The following is a 19,452-nucleotide window of genomic DNA, read 5'->3' on the forward strand; positions in this document are numbered from 1 at the left end:
TGCGAGATGGCTACTCATTTAAATCCGAGAATAATGGTTGTTCTATTTATATGAGAGATATGTTTTATGATCATGCCCCGATGGTCAATGGTTTATTCTTAATGAATCTCGAACGTAATGTTACACATATTCATAGTGTGAATACCAAAAGATGTAAAGTTGATAACGGTAGTCCCAGTCCCACATACTTGTGGCACTGCCGCCTTGGTCACATTGGTGTCAAGCGCACGAAGAAGCTCCATGCTGATGGACTTTTAGAGTCTCTCGATTATGAATCATTTGACACATGCAAACCATCCCTCATGGGTAAAATGACCAAGACTCCATTCTCTGGAACAATGGAGCGAGCAACGAACTTATTGGAAATCATACATACTGATGTGTGTAGTCCAATGAGCGTTGAGGCTCGCGGAGGATATCGTTATGTTCTCACTCTCACTGATGACTTAAGTAGATATGGGTATGTCTACTTGATGAAACATAAGTCTGAGACCTTTGAAAAGTTCAAGGAATTTCAGAATGAAGTAGAGAATCAACGTGACCGAAGGATAAAATTCTTACGATCAGATCGTGGAGGAGAATATTTAAGTCACGAATTTGATACGCACTTAAGGAAATGTGGAATCATTTCACAACTCACACCGCTTGGAACACCTCAGCGTAACGGTGTGTCCGAACGTCGTAATCGCACTCTATTGGATATGGTGCGATCTATGATGTCTCTTACCGATTTACCGCTATATTTTTGGGGATATGCTCTAGAGACAGCTACATTCACTTTAAATAGGCCACCGTCTAAATCTGTTGAGATGACACCATATGAATTATGGTTTGGGAAGAAACCTAAGCCGTCGTTTCTAAAAGTTTGGGGATGCGATGCTTATGTCAAGAAACTTCAACCTGAAAAGCTCGAACCCAAGTTGGAAAAATGCGTCTTTATAGGATACCCCAAAGAAACCATTGGGTATACCTTCTACCTTAGATCCGAAGGCAAGATCTTTGTTGCCAAGAACGGATCCTTTCTGGAAAAAGAGTTTCTCTCGAAAGGAGTAAGTGGGAGGAAAGTAGAACTCGATGAAGTACTACCGCTTGAACCAGAAAGTAGTGCAGCTCAGGAAAACGTTCCTGTGGTGCCTAGACCGACTGGAGAGGAAATTAATGATGATGATCAAGGTACTTCGGATCAAGTTGCTACTAAACTTCGTAGGTCCACAAGGACACGTTCCACACTAGAGTGGTATGACAACCCTGTCCTGGAAATCATGTTGTTAGACAACGGTGAACCTTCGAACTATGAAGAAGGGATGATGGGCCCAGATTCCAACAAATGGCTTGAAGCCATGCAATCCGAGATAGAATCCATGTATGAAAACAAAGTATGGACTTTGACGGACTTGCCCGATGATCGGCGAGCGATAGAAAACAAATGGATCTTTAAGAATAAGACGAACGCGGATGGTAATATTACCATCTATAAAGCTCGACTTGTCGCTAAGGGTTATCGGCAAGTTCAAGGGGTTGACTACGATGAGACTTTCTCTCCCGTAGCGAAGCTGAAGTCCGTCCGAATAATGTTAGCAATTGTCGCATACTATGATTATGAGATATGGCAGATGGACGTCAAAACGGCATTCCTTAACAGCTATCTTAAGGAAGAGCTGTATATGATGCAGCCAGAAGGTTTTGTCGATCCTAAGAATGCTAACAAGGTGTGCAAGCTCCAGCGATCCATTTATGGGTTGGTGCAAGCATCTCGGAGTTGGAACATTCTCTTTGATGAGATGATCAAAGCGTTTGGGTTTATGCAGACTTATGGAGAAGCCTGCGTTTACAAGAAAGTGAGTGGGAGCTCTGTAGCATTTCTCATATTATATGTAGATGACATACTTTTGATGGGAAATGATATAGAACTTTTGGACAACATTAAGGCCTACTTGAATAAGTGTTTTTCAATGAAGGACGTTGGAGAAGCTGCTTACATATTAGGCATCAAGATCTATAGGGATAGATCGAGACGCCTCATAGGTCTTTCACAAAGCACATACCTTGATAAGATAATGAAGAAGTTCAAAATGGATTAGTCCAAGAAAGGGTTATTGCCTGTATTGCAAGGTGTGAGATTGAGCTCGGCTCAATGCCCGACCACGGCAGAAGATAAAGAAGAGATGAGTGTCATCCCCTATTCCTCAGCCATAGGATCTATTATGTATGCCATGCAGTGTACCAGACCTGATGTAAACCTTGTCGTAAGTTTGGTGGGAAGGTACCAAAGTAATCCCGGCAAGGAACACTAGACAGAGGTCAAGAATATCCTTAAGTACCTGAAAAGGACAAAGGACATGTTTCTTGTTTATGGAGGTGACGAAGAGCTCGTCGTAAAGGGTTACGTCGATGCTAGCTTCGACACAGATTTGGATGACTCTAAGTCACAAACCGGATACATGTATATGTTGAATCGTGGAGCAGTAAGCTGGTGCAGTTGCAAGCAGAGCGTCGTGGCGGGATCTATATGTGAAGCAGAATACATGGCAGCCTCGAAGGCAGCGCATGAAGCAATATGGATGAAGGAGTCCATCACCGACCTAGGAGTCATACCCAATGCGTCGGCGCCAATCACTCTCTTCTGTGACAACACTGGAGCTATTGCCCTTGCCAAGGAGTCCAGGTTTCACAAGAAGACCAGGCATATCAAGCGTCCTTTCAACTCCATCCGTGAAAATGTTCAAGATGGAGACATAGATATTGTTGGGGAACGTTGCAAAAAATTAAAAAATTTCCTACGGTTTCAACAAGATCCATCTATGAGTTCATCTAAGCAACGAGTCATGGGAGAGAGATTGCATCTACATACCACTTTGTAGATCGCGTGCGGAAGCGTTCGAGAGAACGGTGATGATGGAGTCGTACTCGTCGTGATTCAAATCACCGATGACCAAGTGCCGAACGGACAGCACCTCCGCATTCAACACACGTACGGAGCGGATGACGTCTCCTCCTTCTTGATCCAGCAAGGGGGAAGGAGAGGTTGATGATGATCCAGCAGCACAACAGCGTGGTGGTGGATGCAGCAGAACTCCGGCAGGGCTTCGCCAGGCTGCTGCGGGAGGAGGACGAGGTGTAGCAGGGGAGGGAGGCGCCAAGACACTAGGGTGCGGCTGCCCTCCCCCCTGCCCTCCTTTATATAGGCCCCCAGGGGGGGGGGAAGCCCTGGGAGATGCAATCTCCCAAGGGTCGGCGGCCAGGGGGGGTGGAGTGCCCCCCAAGGCAAGTGGTGCGCCCCCCACCTAGGGTTTCCAACCCTAGGTGCAGGGGGGCCCAAGGGGGGGGCGCACCAGCCCAATAGGGGCTGGTTCCCCTCCCACTTCAGCCCACGGGGCCCTCCGGGATAGGTGGCCCCACCTGGGGGACCCCCCGGGACCCTTCCGGTGGTCCCGGTACAATACCGGGTGACCCCGAAACTTTCCCGATGGCTGGAACAACACTTCCTATATAGTTTTCTTTACCTCCTGACCATTCCGGAACTCCTCGTGACGTCCGGGATCTCATCCGGGACTCCAAACAACATTCGGTTTGCTGCATACTCATATTCATACAACCCTAGCGTCACCGAACCTTAAGTGTGTAGACCCTACGGGTTCGGGAGACATGCAGACATGACCGAGACAGCTCTCCGGTCAATAACCAACAGCGGGATCTGGATACCCATGTTGGCTCCCACATACTCCTCGATGATCTCATCGAATGAAACACGATGTCGAGGGTTCAAGCAATCCCGTATACTATTCCCTTTGTCAGACGGTATGTTACTTGCCCGAGACTCGATCGTCGGTATCCCAATACCTCGTTCAGTCTCGTTACCGTCAAGTCACTTTACTCGTACCGTAATGCATGATACCGTGACCAGACACTTGGTCACTTTGAGCTCATTATGATGATGCACTACCGAGTGGGCCCAGTGATACCTCTCCGTAACACGGAGTGACAAATCCCAGTCTCGATCCGTGTCAATCCAACAGACACTTTCGGAGATACCTGTAGTGCACCTTTATAGTCACCCAGTTACGTTGTGACGTTTGGTACACCCAAAGCACTCCTACGGTATCCGGGAGTTACACGATCTCATGGTCTAAGGAAAAGATACTTGACATTGGAAAAGCTCTAGCAAACAGAACTACACGATCTTGTGCTATGCTTAGGATTGGGTCTTATCCATCACGTCATTCTCCTAATGACGTGATCCCGTTGTCAATGACATCTAATGTCCATAGTCAGGAAACCATGACTATCTGTTGACCAACGAGCTAGTCAACTAGAGGCTTACTAGGGACGTATTGTGGTCTATGTATTCACACGTGTATTACGATTTCCGGATAATACAATTATAGCACGAATAAAAGACAATTATCATGAACAAGGAAATATAATAATAATCCTTTCATTATTGCCTCAGGGCATATTTCCAACAATCTCCCACTTGCACTAGAGTCAATAATCTAGTTACATTGTGATGAATCGAACACCCATAGAGTTCTGGTGCTGATCATGTTTTGCTCGCGGAAGAGGTTTAGTCAACGGATCTGCGACATTCAGATCCGTATGCACTTTGCAAATTTCTATATCTCCATCTTGAACATTTTCACGGATGGAGTTGAAACGACGCTTGATGTGACTGGTCTTCTTGTGAAACCTGGGCTCCTTGGCAAGGGCAATAGCTCCAGTGTTGTCACGGAAGAGTTTGATCGGCCCCGACGCATTGGGTATGACTCCTAGGTCGGTGATGAAATCCTTCACCCATATTACTTCATGTGCTGCCTCCGAGGCTGCCATGTACTCTGCTTCACATGTAGATCCCGCCACGACGCTCTGCTTGCAGCTGCACCAGCTTACTGCTCCACCATTCAACATATACACGTATCCGGTTTGTGACTTAGAGTCATCCAGATCTGTGTCGAAGCTAGCATCGACGTAACCCTTTACGGCGAGCTCTTCGTCACCTCCATAAACAAGAAACATGTCCTTTGTCCTTTTCAGGTACTTTAGGATATTCTTGACCGTTGTCCAGTGTTCCGTGCCGGGATTACTTTGGTACCTTCCTACCAAACTTACGGCTAGGTTTACATCAGGTCTGGTACACAGCATGGCATACATAATAGATCCTATGGCTGAAGCATAGGGGATGACACTCATCTCTTCTTTATCTTTTGCCGTGGTCGGGCATTGAGCCGAGCTCAATCTCACACCTTGCAGTACAGGCAAGAACCCTTTCTTGGACTGATCCATTTTGAACTTCTTCAAAATCTTATCAAAGTATGTGCTTTGTGAAAGACCTATGAGGCGTCTCGATCTATCCCTATAGATCTTGATGCCTAATATGTAAGCAGCTTCTCCAAGGTCCTTCATTGAAAAACACTTATTCAAGTAGGCCTTAATGCTGTCCAAGAATTCTATATCATTTCCCATCAAAAGTATGTCATCTACATATAATATGAGAAATGCTACAGAGCTCCCACTCACTTTCTTGTAAACGCAGGCTTCTCCATAAGTCTGCATAAACCCAAACGCTTTGATCATCTCATCAAAGCGAATGTTCCAACTCCGAGATGCTTGCACCAGCCCATAAATGGATCGCTGGAGCTTGCATACTTTGTTAGCATTCTTAGGATCGACAAAACCTTCCGGCTGCATCATATACAACTCTTCCTTAAGATAGCCGTTAAGGAATGCCGTTTTGACGTCCATCTGCCATATCTCATAATCATAGTATGCGGCAATTGCTAACATGATTCGGACGGACTTAAGCTTCGCTACGGGAGAGAAAGTCTCATCGTAGTCAACCCCTTGAACTTGTCGATAACCCTTAGCAACAAGTCGAGCTTTATAGATGGTGACATTACCATCCGCGTCCGTCTTCTTCTTAAAGATCCATTTGTTTTCTATCGCTCGCTGATCATCGGGCAAGTCAGTCAAAGTCCATTGTTTTCATACATGGATTCTATCTCGGATTGCATGGCTTCCAACCATTTGTTGGAATCTGGGCCCGCCATCACTTCTTCATAGTTTGAAGGTTCACCATTGTCTAACAAACATGATTTCCAGGACAGGGTTGCCATACCACTCTGGTGTGGAACGTGTCCTTGTGGACCTACGAAGTTCAGTAGCAACTTGATCTGAAGTACCTTGATCATCATCATTAATTTCCTCTCTAGTTGGTGTAGGCACCACAGGAACATTTTCCTGAGCTGCACTACTTTCCGGTTCAAGAGGTAGTACTTCATCGAGTTCTACTTTCCTCCCACTTACTCCTTTCGAGAGAAACTCTTTTTCCAGAAAGGATCCGTTCTTGGCAACAAAGATCTTGCCTTCGGATCTAAGGTAGAAGGTATACCCAATGGTTTCTTTGGGGTATCCTATGAAGACGCATTTTTCCGACTTGGGTTCGAGCTTGTCAGGTTGAAGTTTCTTGACATAAGCATTGCATCCCCAAACTTTTAGAAACGACAGCTTAGGTTTCTTCCCAAACCATAATTCATATGGTGTCGTCTCAACGCATTTAGACGGCGCCCTATTTAAAGTGAATGTAGTTGTCTCTAGAGCGTATCCCCAAAATAATAGCGGTAAATTGGTAAGAGACATCATAGATCGCACCATATCCAATAGAGTGCGATTACGATGTTCGGACACACCGTTACGCTGAGGTGTTCCAGGCGGCGTGAGTTGTGAAACGATTCCACATTTTCTTAAGTGTGTAACAAATTCTTGACTTAAATATTCTCCTGCACGATCCGATCATAGGAATTTTATCTTTCGGTCACGTTGATTCTCTACTTCATTCTGAAATTCCTTGAACTTTTCAAAGGTCTCAGACTTGTGTTTCATCAAATAGACATACCCATATCTACTCAAATCATCAGTGAGAGTGAGAACATAACGATATCCTCCGCGAGCTTCAACGCTCATTGGACCACACACATCAGTATGTATGATTTCCAATAAGTTGGTTGCTCGCTCCATTGTTCCGGAGAACGGGGTCTTGGTCATTTTGCCCATGAGGCATGGTTCGCATGTGTCAAATGATTCATAACCGAGAGACTCTAAAAGTCCATCAGTATGGAGCTTCTTCATGCGCTTGACACCTATGTGACCAAGGCGGCAGTGCCACAAGTATGTGGGACTATCGTTATCAACTTTACATCTTTTGGTATTCACACTATGAATATGTGTAACATTGCGTTCGAGATTCATTAAGAATAAACCATTGACCATCGGGGCATGACCATAAAACATATCTCTCATATAAATAGAACAACAATTATTCTCAGATTTAAATGAGTAGCCATCTGCATCAAACGAGATCCAGATACAATGTTCATGCTCAAACTTGGCACTAAATAACAATTATTGAGGTTTAAAACTAATCCCGTAGGTAAATGTAGAGGTAGCGTGCCGACGGCGATCACATCGACCTTGGAACCATTCCCGACGTGCATCGTCACCTCGTCCTTTGCCAGTCTCCGCTTATTCCGCAGCTCCTACTATGAGTTACAAATGTGAGCAACGACACCGGTATCAAATACCCAGGAGTTACTACGAGTGATGGTAAGGTACACATCAATTACATGTATATCACATATACCTTTAGTGTTGCCGGCCTTCTTGTCCGCTAAGTATTTGGGGCAGTTCCGCTTCCAGTGACCCTTCCCCTTGCAATAAAAGCACTCAGTCTCAGGCTTGGGTCCATTCTTTGACTTCTTCCCGGCAACTGGCTTACCGGGCGCGGCAACATCTTTGCCGTCCTTCTTGAAGTTCTTCTTACCCTTGCCCTTCTTGAACTTAGTGGTCTTATTGACCATCAACACTTGATGTTCTTTCTTGATTACAACCTCTGCTGACTTCAGCATTGAAAATACTTCAGGAATGGTCTTCACCATCCCCTGCATATTGTAGTTCAACACAAAGCTCTTATAGCTCGTTGGGAGCGACTGAAGGATTCTGTCAATGACCGCCTCGTCCGGGAGGTTGATCTCCAGCTGGGACAGGTGGCTGTGCAACCCAGACATTTTGAGTATGTGCTCACTGACAGAACTGTTTCCTCCATCTTACAACTATAGAACTTGTCGGAGACTTCATATCTCTCGACCCGGGCATGAGCTTGGAAAACCATTTTTAGCTCCTCGAACATCTCATATGCTCCGTGTTTCTCAAAACTCTTTTGGAGCCCCGGTTCTAAGCTGTAAAGCATGCCACACTGAACGAGGGAGTAATCATCAGCACGTGATTGCCAAGTGTTCATAACGTCTTCGTTCTCTGGGATGGGTGCTTCACCTAGCGGTGCATCTAGGACATAATCTTTCTTGGCTGCTATGAGGATGATCCTCAGGTTCCGGACCCAGTCCGAATAGTTGCTGCCATCATCTTTCAGCTTGGTTTTCTCTAGGAACGCGTTGAAGTTCATGTTGACATGAGCGTTGGCCATTTGATCTACAAGACATATTTTTGCAAAAGTTTTAGACTAAGTTCATGATAATTAAGTTCATCTAATCAAATTATTTAATGAACTCCCACTCAGATTAGACATCCCTCTAGTCATCTAAGTGTTACACGATCCGAGTCGACTAGGCCGTGTCCGATCATCACGTGAGACGGACTAGTCATCATCGGTGAACATCTCCATGTTGATCGTATCTTCCATACGACTCATGTTCGACCTTTCGGTTTCTATGTTCTGAGGCCATGTCTGTACATGCTAGGCTCGTCAAGTTAACCCTAAGTGTTCTGCATGTGTAAATCTGTCTTACACCCGTTGTATGTGAATGTAAGGATCTATCACACCCGATCATCACGTGGTGCTTCAAAACGACGAACTTTAGCAATGGTGCACAGTTAGGGGGAACACTTTCTTGAAATTATTATAAGGGATCATCTTATTTACTACCGCCGTTCTAAGTAAACAAGATGCATAAAACATAATAAACATCACATGCAATTATATAGTAGTGACATGATATGGCCAATATCATATAGCTCCTTCGATCTCCATCTTCGGGGCTCCATGATCATCTTCGTCACCAGCATGACACCATGATCTCCATCATCATGATCTCCATCATTGTGTCCTCATGAAGTTGTCACGCCAACGACTACTTCTACTTCTATGGCTAACACGTTTAGCAATAAAGTAAAGTAATTTACAAGGCGTTCTTCAATGACACGCAGGTCATACAAAAATAAAGACAACTCCTATGGCTCCTGCCGGTTGTCATACTCATCGACATGCAAGTCGTGATTCCTATTACAAGAACATGATCTCATACATCACAATATATCATTCATCATTCATCACAACTTCTGGCCATATCACATCACATGACAATTGCTGCAAAAACAAGTTAGACATCCTCTAATTGTTGTTGCATCTTTTATGTGGCTGCAATTGGGTTCTAGCAAGAACGTTTTCTTACCTACGAATAACCACAACGTGATTTTTTTCAACTTCTATTTACCCTTCATAAGGACCCTTTTCATCTAATCCGCTCCAACTAAAGTAGGAGAGACAGACACCCGCTAGCCACCTTATGCAACTAGTGCATGTCAGTCGGTGGAACCTGTCTCACGTAAGCGTACGTGTAAGGTCAGTCTGGGCCGCTTCATCCCAGAATACCGCTGAAGCAAGAAAAGACTAGTAGCGGCAAGCAAGTTGACAAGATCTACGCCCACAACAAAATTGTGTTCTACTCGTGCAATAGAGAACTACACATAGACCTAGCTCATGATGCCACTGTTGGGGAACGTTGCAGAAAATTAAAAATTTTCCTACGGTTTCACCAAGATCCATCTATGAGTTCATCTAAGCAACGAGTCATGGGAGAGAGATTGCATCTACATACCACTTTGTAGATCGCGTGCGGAAGCGTTCGAGAGAACGGTGATGATGGAGTCGTACTCGTCGTGATTCAAATCACCGATGACCAAGTGCCGAACGGACAGCACCTCCGCGTTCAAGACACGTACGGAGCGGATGACGTCTCCTCCTTCTTGATCCAGCAAGGGGGAAGGAGAGGTTGATGATGATCCAGCAGCACAACAGCGTGGTGGTGGATGCAGCAGAACTCCGGCAGGGCTTCCCCAAGCTGCTGCGGGAGGAGGACGAGGTGTAGCAGGGGAGGGAGGCGCCAAGACACTAGGGTGCGGCTGCCCTCCCCCTGCCCTCCTTTATATAGGCCCCCAGGGAGGGCGCCGGCCCTGGAAGATGCAATCTCCCAAGGGGGTGGCGGCCAGGGGGGGTGGAGTGCCCCCCAAGGCAAGTGGTGCGCCCCCCACCTAGGGTTTCCAACCCTAGGCACAGGGGGGGCCCAAGGGGGGGGGCGCACCAGCCCACTAGGGGCTGGTTCCCCTCCCACTTCAGCCCACGGGGCCCTCCGGGATAGGTGGCCCCACCCGCTGGCCCCCCCGGGACCCTTCCGGTGGTCCCGGTACAATACCGGGTGACCCCGAAACTTTCCCGATGGCTGAAACAGCACTTTCTATATAGTTTTCTTTACCTCTGGACCATTCCGGAACTCCTCGTGACGTCCGGGATCTCATCCGGGACTCCAAACAACATTCGGTTTGCTGCATACTCATATTCATACAACCCTAGCGTCACCGAACCTTAAGTGTGTAGACCCTACGGGTTCGGGAGACATGCAGACATGACCGTGACAGCTCTCCGGTCAATAACCAACAGCGGGATCTAGATACCCATGTTGGCTCCCACATACTCCTCGATGATCTCATCGGATGAAACACGATGTCGAGGGTTCAAGCAATCCCGTATACTATTCCCTTTGTCACACGGTATGTTACTTGCCCGAGACTCGATCGTCGGTATCCCAATACCTCGTTCAGTCTTGTTACCGTCAAGTCACTTTACTCGTACCGTAATGCATGATACCGTGACCAGACACTTGGTCACTTTGAGCTCATTATGATGATGCACTACCGAGTGGGCCCAGTGATACCTCTCCGTAACACGGAGTGACAAATCCCAGTCTCGATCCGTGTCAATCCAACAGACACTTTCGGAGATACCTGTAGTGCACCTTTATAGTCACCCAGTTACGTTGTGACGTTTGGTACACCCAAAGCACTCCTACGGTATCCGGGAGTTACACGATCTCATGGTCTAAGGAAAAGATACTTGACATTGGAAAAGCTCTAGCAAACCGAACTACACGATCTTGTGCTATGCTTAGGATTGGGTCTTATCCATCACGTCATTCTCCTAATGACGTGATCCCGTTGTCAATGACATCTAATGTCCATAGTCAGGAAACCATGACTATCTGTTGACCAACGAGCTAGTCAACTAGAGGCTTACTAGGGACGTATTGTGTCTATGTATTCACACGTGTATTACGATTTCCGGATAATACAATTATAGCATGAATAAAAGACAATTATCATGAACAAGGAAATATAATAATAATCCTTTCATTATTGCCTCAGGGCATATTTCCAACAATCTCCCACTTGCACTAGAGTCAATAATCTAGTTACATTGTGATGAATCGAACACCCATAGAGTTCTGGTGCTGATCATGTTTTGCTCGCGGAAGAGGTTTAGTCAACGGATCTGCGACATTCAGATCCGTATGCACTTTGCAAATTTCTATGTCTCCATCTTGAACATTTTCACGGATGGAGTTGAAACGACGCTTGATGTGACTGGTCTTCTTGTGAAACCTGGGCTCCTTGGCAAGGGCAATAGCTCCAGTGTTGTCACGGAAGAGTTTGATCGGCCCCGACGCATTGGGTATGACTCCTAGGTCGGTGATGAAATCCTTCACCCATATTGCTTCATGTGCTGCCTCCGAGGCTGCCATGTACTCCGCTTCACATGTGGATCCCGCCACGACGCTCTTCTTGCAGCTGCACCAGCTTACTGCTCCACCATTCAACATATACACGTATCCGGTTTGTGACTTAGAGTCATCCAGATCTGTGTCGAAGCTAGCATCGACGTAACCCTTTACGGCGAGCTCTTCGTCACCTCCATAAACGAGAAACATGTCCTTTGTCCTTTTCAGGTACTTTAGGATATTCTTGACCGTTGTCCAGTGTTCCGTGCCGGGATTACTTTGGTACCTTCCTACCAAACTTACAGCTAGGTTTACATCAGGTCTGGTACACAGCATGGCATACATAATAGATCCTATGGCTGAAGCATAGGGGATGACACTCATCTCTTCTTTATCTTTTGCCGTGGTCGGGCATTGAGCCGAGCTCAATCTCACACCTTGCAGTACAGGCAAGAACCCTTTCTTGGACTGATCCATTTTGAACTTCTTCAAAATCTTATCAAAGTATGTGCTTTGTGAAAGACCTATGAGGCGTCTCGATCTATCCCTATAGATCTTGATGCCTAATATGTAAGCAGCTTCTCCAAGGTCCTTCATTGAAAAACACTTATTCAAGTAGGCCTTAATGTTGTCCAAGAATTCTATATCATTTCCCATCAAAAGTATGTCATCTACATATAATATGAGAAATGCTACAGAGCTCCCACTCACTTTCTTGTAAACGCAGGCTTCTCCATAAGTCTGCATAAACCCAAACGCTTTGATCATCTCATCAAAGCGAATGTTCCAACTCCGAGATGCTTGCACCAGCCCATAAATGGATCGCTGGAGCTTGCATACTTTGTTAGCATTCTTAGGATCGACAAAACCTTCCGGCTGCATCATATACAACTCTTCCTTAAGATAGCCGTTAAGGAATGCCGTTTTGACGTCCATCTTCCATATCTCATAATCATAGTATGCGGCAATTGCTAACATGATTCGGACGGACTTAAGCTTCGCTACGGGAGAGAAAGTCTCATGGTAGTCAACCCCTTGAACTTGTCGATAACCCTTAGCAACAAGTCGAGCTTTATAGATGGTGACATTACCATCCGCGTCCGTCTTCTTCTTAAAGATCCATTTGTTTTCTATCGCTCGCCGATCATCGGGCAAGTCAGTCAAAGTCCATTGTTTTCATACATGGATTCTATCTCGGATTGCATGGCTTCTAACCATTTGTTGGAATCTGGGCCCGCCATCACTTCTTCATAGTTCGAAGGTTCACCATTGTCTAACAACATGATTTCCAGGACAGGGTTGCCATACCACTCTGGTGTGGAACGTGTCCTTGTGGACCTACGAAGTTCAGTAGCAACTTGATCCGAAGTACCTTGATCATCATCATTAATTTCCTCTCTAGTTGGTGTAGGCACCACAGGAACATTTTCCTGAGCTGCACTACTTTCCGGTTCAAGAGGTAGTACTTCATCGAGTTCTACTTTCCTCCCACTTACTCCTTTCGAGAGAAACTCTTTTTCCAGAAAGGATCCGTTCTTGGCAACAAAGATCTTGCCTTCGGATCTAAGGTAGAAGGTATACCCAATGGTTTCTTTGGGGTATCCTATGAAGACGCATTTTTCCGACTTGGGTTCGAGCTTGTCAGGTTGAAGTTTCTTGACATAAGCATTGCATCCCCAAACTTTTAGAAACGACAGCTTAGGTTTCTTCCCAAACCATAATTCATACGGTGTCGTCTCAACGCATTTAGACGGCGCCCTATTTAAAGTGAATGTAGTTGTCTCTAGAGCGTATCCCCAAAAAAATAGCGGTAAATTGGTAAGAGACATCATAGATCGCACCATATCCAATAGAGTGCGATTACGATGTTCGGACACACCGTTACGCTGAGGTGTTCCAGGCGGCGTGAGTTGTGAAACGATTCCACATTTTCTTAAGTGTGTAACAAATTCTTGACTTAAATATTCTCCTGCACGATCCGATCATAGGAATTTTATCTTTCGGTCACGTTGATTCTCTACTTCATTCTGAAATTCCTTGAACTTTTCAAAGGTCTCAGACTTGTGTTTCATCAAATAGACATACCCATATCTACTCAAATCATCAGTGAGAGTGAGAACATAACGATATCCTCCGCGAGCTTCAACGCTCATTGGACCACACACATCAGTATGTATGATTTCCAATAAGTTGGTTGCTCGCTCCATTGTTCCGGAGAACGGGGTCTTGGTCATTTTGCCCATGAAGCATGGTTCGCATGTGTCAAATGATTCATAATCGAGAGACTCTAAAAGTCCATCAGTATGGAGCTTCTTCATGCGCTTGACACCTATGTGACCAAGGCGGCAGTGCCACAAGTATGTGGGACTATCGTTATCAACTTTACATCTTTTGGTATTCACACTATGAATATGTGTAACATTGCGTTCGAGATTCATTAAGAATAAACCATTGACCATCGGGGCATGACCATAAAACATATCTCTCATATAAATAGAACAACAATTATTCTCAGATTTAAATGAGTAGCCATCTGCATCAAACGAGATCCAGATACAATGTTCATGCTCAAACTTGGCACTAAATAACAATTATTGAGGTTTAAAACTAATCCCGTAGGTAAATGTAGAGGTAGCGTGTCGACGGCGATCACATTGACCTTGGAACCATTCCCGACGTGCATCGTCACCTCGTCCTTTGCCAGTCTCCGCTTATTCCGCAGCTCCTACTATGAGTTACAAATGTGAGCAACGACACCGGTATCAAATACCCAGGAGTTACTACGAGTGATGGTAAGGTACACATCAATTACATGTATATCACATATACCTTTAGTGTTGCCGGCCTTCTTGTCCGCTAAGTATTTGGGGCAGTTCCGCTTCCAGTGACCCTTCCCCTTGCAATAAAAGCACTCAGTCTCAGGCTTGGGTCCATTCTTTGACTTCTTCCCGGCAACTGGCTTACCGGGCGCGGCAACATCTTTGCCGTCCTTCTTGAAGTTCTTCTTACCCTTGCCCTTCTTGAACTTAGTGGTCTTATTGACCATCAACACTTGATGTTCTTTCTTGATTACAACCTCTACTGACTTCAGCATTGAAAATACTTCAGGAATGGTCTTCACCATCCCCTGCATATTGTAGTTCAACACAAAGCTCTTATAGCTCGTTGGGAGCGACTGAAGGATTCTGTCAATGACCGCCTCGTCCGGGAGGTTGATCTCCAGCTGGGACAGGTGGCTGTGCAACCCAGACATTTTGAGTATGTGCTCACTGACAGAACTGTTTCCTCCATCTTACAACTATAGAACTTGTCGGAGACTTCATATCTCTCGACCCGGGCATGAGCTTGGAAAACCATTTTTAGCTCCTCGAACATCTCATATGCTCCGTGTTTCTCAAAACTCTTTTGGAGCCCCGGTTCTAAGCTGTAAAGCATGCCACACTGAACGAGGGAGTAATCATCAGCACGTGATTGCCAAGTGTTCATAACGTCTTCGTTCTCTGGGATGGGTGCTTCACCTAGCGGTGCATCTAGGACATAATCTTTCTTGGCTGCTATGAGGATGATCCTCAGGTTCCGGACCCAGTCCGAATAGTTGCTGCCATCATCTTTCAGCTTGGTTTTCTCTAGGAACGCGTTGAAGTTCATGTTGACATGAGCGTTGGCCATTTGATCTACAAGACATATTTTTGCAAAAGTTTTAGACTAAGTTCATGATAATTAAGTTCATCTAATCAAATTATTTAATGAACTCCCACTCAGATTAGACATCCCTCTAGTCATCTAAGTGTTACACGATCCGAGTCGACTAGGCCGTGTCCGATCATCACGTGAGACGGACTAGTCATCATCGGTGAACATCTCCATGTTGATCGTATCTTCCATACGACTCATGTTCGACCTTTCGGTTTCTATGTTCCGAGGCCATGTCTGTACATGCTAGGCTCGTCAAGTTAACCCTAAGTGTTCTGCATGTGTAAATCTGTCTTACACCCGTTGTATGTGAACGTAAGGATCTATCACACCCGATCATCACGTGGTGCTTCAAAACGACGAACTTTAGCAACGGTGCACAGTTAGGGGGAACACTTTCTTGAAATTATTATAAGGGATCATCTTATTTACTACCGCCGTTCTAAGTAAACAAGATGCATAAAACATAATAAACATCACATGCAATTATATAGTAGTGACATGATATGGCCAATATCATATAGCTCCTTCGATCTCCATCTTCGGGGCTCCATGATCATCTTCGTCACCGGCATGACACCATGATCTCCATCATCATGATCTCCATCATTGTGTCCTCATGAAGTTGTCACGCCAACGACTACTTCTACTTCTATGGCTAACACGTTTAGCAATAAAGTAAAGTAATTTACAAGGCGTTCTTCAATGACACGCAGGTCATACAAAAATAAAGACAACTCCTATGGCTCCTGCCGGTTGTCATACTCATCGACATGCAAGTCGTGATTCCTATTACAAGAACATGATCTCATACATCACAATATATCATTCATCATTCATCACAACTTCTGGCCATATCACAAAACATGACAATTGCTGCAAAAACAAGTTAGACATCCTCTAATTGTTGTTGCATCTTTTACGTGGCTGCAATTGGGTTCTAGCAAGAACGTTTTCTTACCTACGAATAACCACAACGTGATTTTGTCAACTTCTATTTACCCTTCATAAGGACCCTTTTCATCTAATCCGCTCCAACTAAAGTAGGAGAGACAGACACCCGCTAGCCACCTTATGCAACTAGTGCATGTCAGTCTGGGCCGCTTCATCCCAGAATACCGCTGAAGCAAGAAAAGACTAGTAGCGGCAAGCAAGTTGACAAGATCTACGCCCACAACAAAATTGTGTTCTACTCGTGCAATAGAGAACTACACATAGACCTAGCTCATGATGCCACTGTTGGGGAACGTTGCAGAAAATTAAAAATTTTCCTACGGTTTCACCAAGATCCATCTATGAGTTCATCTAAGCAACGAGTCATGGGAGAGAGATTGCATCTACATACCACTTTGTAGATCGCGTGCGGAAGCGTTCGAGAGAACGGTGATGATGGAGTCGTACTCGTCGTGATTCAAATCACCGATGACCAAGTGCCGAACGGACAGCACCTCCGCGTTCAAGACACGTACGGAGCGGATGACGTCTCCTCCTTCTTGATCCAGCAAGGGGGAAGGAGAGGTTGATGATGATCCAGCAGCACAACGGCGTGGTGGTGGATGCAGCAGAACTCCGGCAGGGCTTCCCCAAGCTGCTGCGGGAGGAGGACGAGGTGTAGCAGGGGAGGGAGGCGCCAAGACACTAGGGTGCGGCTGCCCTCCCCCTGCCCTCCTTTATATAGGCCCCCAGGGAGGGCGCCGGCCCTGGAAGATGCAATCTCCCAAGGGGGTGGCGGCCAGGGGGGGTGGAGTGCCCCCCAAGGCAAGTGGTGCGCCCCCCACCTAGGGTTTCCAACCCTAGGCACAGGGGGGGCCCAAGGGGGGGGGGGGCGCACCAGCCCACTAGGGGCTGGTTCCCCTCCCACTTCAGCCCACGGGGCCCTCCGGGATAGGTGGCCCCACCCGCTGGCCCCCCCGGGACCCTTCCGGTGGTCCCGGTACAATACCGGGTGACCCCGAAACTTTCCCGATGGCTGAAACAGCACTTTCTATATAGTTTTCTTTACCTCTGGACCATTCCGGAACTCCTCGTGACGTCCGGGATCTCATCCAGGACTCCGAACAACATTCGGTTTGCTGCATACTCATATTTATACAACCCTAGCTTCACCGAACCTTAAGTGTGTAGACCCTACGGGTTCGGGAGACATGCAGACATGACCGAGACAGCTCTCTGGTCAATAACCAACAACGGGATCTGGATACCCATGTTGGCTCCCACATACTCCTCGATGATCTCATCGGATGAACCTCGATGTCGAGGGTTCAAGCAACCCCGTATACTATTCCCTTTGTCAGACGGTATGTTACTTGCCCGAGACTCGATCGTCGGTATCCCAATACCTCGTTCAGTCTCGTTACCGGAAAGTCACTTTACTCATACCGTAATGCATGATCCCGTGACCAGACACTTGGTCACTTTGAGCTCATTATGATGATGCACTACCAAGTGGGCCCAGTGATACCTCTCCGTAACACGGAGTGACAAATCCCAGTCTCGATCTGTGTCAACCCAACAGACACTTTCGGAGATACCTGTAGTGCACCTTTATAGTCACCCAGTTACGTTGTGACGTTTGGTACACCCAAAGCACTCCTACGGTATCCGGGAGTTACACGATCTCATGGTCTAAGGAAAAGATACTTGACATTGGAAAAGCTCTAGCAAAACGAACTACACGATCTTGTGCTATGCTTAGGATTGGGTCTTGTCCATCATGTCATTCTCCTAATGACGTGATCCCGTTGTCAATGACATCTAATGTCCATAGTCAGGAAACCATGACTATCTGTTGACCAACGAGCTAGTCAACTAGAGGCTTACTAGGGACGTATTGTGGTCTATGTATTCACACGTGTATTACGATTTCCGGATAATACAATTATAGCATGAATAAAAGACAATTATCATGAACAAGGAAATATAATAATAATCCTTTTATTATTGCCTCTAGGGCATATTTCCAACAGTCTCCCACTTGCACTAGAGTCAATAATCTAGTTACATTGTGATGAATCGAACACCCATAGAGTTCTGGTGCTGATCATGTTTTGTTCGCGGAAGAGGTTTACTCAATGGATCTGCGACATTAAGATCCGTATGCACTTTGCAAATTTCTATGTCTCCATCTTAAACATTTTCACGGATGGATTTGAAATGACGCTTGATGTGACTGGTCTTCTTGTGAAACCTGGGCTCCTTGGCAAGGGCAATAGCTCCAGTGTTGTCATAGAAGAGTTTGATCGGCCCCGACGCATTGGGTATGACTCCTAGGTTGGTGATGAACTCCTTCATCCATATTTCTTCATGCGCTGCCTCCGAGGCTGCCATGTACACCGCTTCACATGTAGATCCCGCCACGATGCTCTGCTTGCAGCTGCACCAGCTTACTGCTGCACCATTCAACATATACACGTATCCGGTTTGTGACTTAGAGTCATCCAGATCTGTGTTGAAGCTAGCATCGACATAAGCCTTTACGGCGAGCTCTTCATCACCTCCATAAACGAGAAACATGTCCTTTGTCCTTTACACACTTAAGGTTCGGTGACGCTAGGGTTGTAGAGATATGAATATGCAGCAAACCGAAAGTTGTTCGGAGTCCCGGATGAGATCCCGGACATCACGAGGAGTTCCGGAATGGCCCGGAGGTAAATAATTTTATATGGGAAGTCGAGTTTCGGCCATCGGGAAAGTTTCGGGGGTTACCGGTATTGTACCGGGACCACCGGAAGTGTCCCGGGGGTCCACCGGGTGGGGCCACCTATCTGGGAGGGCCCCATGGGATGAAGTGGGAGGGGAACCAGCCCCTAGTGGGCTGGTGCGCCCCCCCCTGGGCCCCCCCTGGGCCCCCCTCTTCGCCTTGGGTTGGGAACCCTAGGGGAGGGGGCGCCTCCACTTGCCTTGGGGGGCAAGTCTCCCCCTT

Source organism: Triticum dicoccoides, chromosome 5B, assembly GCF_002162155.2.
Source record: "Triticum dicoccoides isolate Atlit2015 ecotype Zavitan chromosome 5B, WEW_v2.0, whole genome shotgun sequence".
Taxonomy (NCBI): Eukaryota; Viridiplantae; Streptophyta; class Magnoliopsida; order Poales; family Poaceae; genus Triticum; species Triticum dicoccoides.